This window comes from Megalopta genalis, unplaced genomic scaffold, assembly GCF_051020955.1.
Source record: "Megalopta genalis isolate 19385.01 unplaced genomic scaffold, iyMegGena1_principal scaffold0068, whole genome shotgun sequence".
Classification (NCBI taxonomy): Eukaryota; Metazoa; Arthropoda; class Insecta; order Hymenoptera; family Halictidae; genus Megalopta; species Megalopta genalis.
This window is the reverse complement of record NW_027476137.1, coordinates 467,501-471,051: the sequence shown is the minus strand read 5'-3', so window position 1 is coordinate 471,051 and position 3,551 is coordinate 467,501.

Here is a 3,551-nt window from a genome sequence, read left to right as displayed (position 1 = left end):
CTGTTGCATCATAGCGCGTCTCGGCGCAATCGACCGATTCGCTCGATCCATTATTTTCGATTTACGGCTAAAATAAATTTTTCTAATTTTTTTCAATAACATATTCCTGCTTAAATAACTTTTTTACATAGGGATTAAGCATTTAGAACGATACATTGTTTAAAATAAGGGCACTTTACTCTTGACATTTTACGGTTTTTTCAATTTTCTGAAAAATCCTATCATTAGATTTTTTTAAAAATACGATATTCTTGCTTAACTAACGTTTCTACATAGGGATTAAGCATTTAGAACGAAATCTAATGTCAGAAAATGGCACTTTACTCTTGACATTTTTCGGTTTTTTCAATTTTCTGGAAAATCCTATCATTAGATTTTTTTAAAAATACGATATTCTTGCTTAACTAACGTTTCTACATAGGGATTAAGCATTTAGAACGAAATCTAATGTAGGAAAATGGTACTTTACTCTTGATCGGTACGGTGGGACTTTGAAAATATTCGGGCGTTCCAATCGCTCGTCTGTTGCATCATAGCGCGTCTCGGCGCAATCGACCGATTCGCTCGATCCATTATTTTCGATTTACGGCTAAAATAAATTTTTCTAATTTTTTTCAATAACATATTCCTGCTTAAATAACTTTTTTACATAGGGATTAAGCATTTAGAACGATACATTGTTTAAAGTAAGGGCACTTTACTCTTGACATTTTACGGTTTTTTCAATTTTCTGAAAAATCCTATCATTAGATTTTTTTAAAAATACGATATTCTTGCTTAACTAACGTTTCTACATAGGGATTAAGCATTTAGAACGAAATCTAATGTCAGAAAATGGCACTTTACTCTTGACATTTTTCGGTTTTTTCAATTTTCTGGAAAATCCTATCATTAGATTTTTTTAAAAATACGATATTCTTGCTTAACTAACGTTTTTACATAGGGATTAAGCATTTAGAACGAAATCTAATGTAGGAAAATGGTACTTTACTCTTGATCGGTACGTTGGGACTTTGAAAATATTCGGGCGTACGCGGCGCGCTCGGCGCTTCGAACAGCTCCGGTGTCCCCATTATTTTCGATTTACGGCTAAAATAAATTTTTCTAATTTTTTTCAATAACATATTCCTGCTAAAATAACTTTTTTACATAGGGATTAAGCATTTAGAACGATACATTGTTTAAAATAAGGGCACTTTACTCTTGACATTTTACGGTTTTTTCAATTTTCTGAAAAATCCTATCATTAGATTTTTTTAAAAATACGATATTCTTGCTTAACTAACGTTTCTACATAGGGATTAAGCATTTAGAACGAAATCTAATGTCAGAAAATGGCACTTTACTCTTGACATTTTTCGGTTTTTTCAATTTTCTGGAAAATCCTATCATTAGATTTTTTTAAAAATACGATATTCTTGCTTAACTAACGTTTTTACATAGGGATTAAGCATTTAGAACGAAATCTAATGTAGGAAAATGGTACTTTACTCTTGATCGGTACGTTGGGACTTTGAAAATATTCGGGCGTTCCAATCGCTCGTCTGTTGCATCATAGCGCGTCTCGGCGCAATCGACCGATTCGCTCGATCCATTATTTTCGATTTACGGCTAAAATAAATTTTTCTAATTTTTTTCAATAACATATTCCTGCTTAAATAACTTTTTTACATAGGGATTAAGCATTTAGAACGATACATTGTTTAAAGTAAGGGCACTTTACTCTTGACATTTTACGGTTTTTTCAATTTTCTGAAAAATCCTATCATTAGATTTTTTTAAAAATACGATATTCTTGCTTAACTAACGTTTCTACATAGGGATTAAGCATTTAGAACGAAATCTAATGTCAGAAAATGGCACTTTACTCTTGACATTTTTCGGTTTTTTCAATTTTCTGGAAAATCCTATCATTAGATTTTTTTAAAAATACGATATTCTTGCTTAACTAACGTTTTTACATAGGGATTAAGCATTTAGAACGAAATCTAATGTAGGAAAATGGTACTTTACTCTTGATCGGTACGTTGGGACTTTGAAAATATTCGGGCGTTCCAATCGCTCGTCTGTTGCATCATAGCGCGTCTCGGCGCAATCGACCGATTCGCTCGATCCATTATTTTCGATTTACGGCTAAAATAAATTTTTCTAATTTTTTTCAATAACATATTCCTGCTTAAATAACTTTTTTACATAGGGATTAAGCATTTAGAACGATACATTGTTTAAAGTAAGGGCACTTTACTCTTGACATTTTACGGTTTTTTCAATTTTCTGAAAAATCCTATCATTAGATTTTTTTAAAAATACGATATTCTTGCTTAACTAACGTTTCTACATAGGGATTAAGCATTTAGAACGAAATCTAATGTCAGAAAATGGCACTTTACTCTTGACATTTTTCGGTTTTTTCAATTTTCTGGAAAATCCTATCATTAGATTTTTTTAAAAATACGATATTCTTGCTTAACTAACGTTTTTACATAGGGATTAAGCATTTAGAACGAAATCTAATGTAGGAAAATGGTACTTTACTCTTGATCGGTACGTTGGGACTTTGAAAATATTCGGGCGTACGCGGCGCGCTCGGCGCTTCGAACAGCTCCGGTGTCCCCATTATTTTCGATTTACGGCTAAAATAAATTTTTCTAATTTTTTTCAATAACATATTCCTGCTAAAATAACTTTTTTACATAGGGATTAAGCATTTAGAACGATACATTGTTTAAAATAAGGGCACTTTACTCTTGACATTTTACGGTTTTTTCAATTTTCTGAAAAATCCTATCATTAGATTTTTTTAAAAATACGATATTCTTGCTTAACTAACGTTTCTACATAGGGATTAAGCATTTAGAACGAAATCTAATGTCAGAAAATGGCACTTTACTCTTGACATTTTTCGGTTTTTTCAATTTTCTGGAAAATCCTATCATTAGATTTTTTTAAAAATACGATATTCTTGCTTAACTAACGTTTTTACATAGGGATTAAGCATTTAGAACAAAATCTAATGTAGGAAAATGGTACTTTACTCTTGATCGGTACGTTGGGACTTAGAAAATATTCGGCCGTACGCGGCGCGTCTCGGCGCTTCGAACAGCTCCGGTGTCCCCATTATTTTCGATTTACGGCTAAAATAAATTTTTCTAATTTTTTTCAATTACATATTCTTGCTTAGATAACTTTTTTACATAGGGATTAAGCATTTAGAACGACATATTGTTTAAAATAATGGTACTTTACTCTTGTGATTTTTCGGTTTTTTTTGATTATTTTGAAAAATAAATTTTTGTAATTTTTTTAAATACGATATTCGTGATCAGTGATCGATTTCACATATGGATTAAGCATTTAGAATCGTGCTGAAGCGTTATTAAAAAAGTTTACTCGATGCGATGGGACTTTGAAAAGTTTGTGAAAATTTTCATATTGGGAAAAAATGTGTAATTTTTTGTCTAGTTTACGGTAATGTAATTTATTTTAATGTTTACTATAAATTTTTTTTTCGTTCGTTCACGCGCTATGTTACAACAGCACGGCCGGGCGGT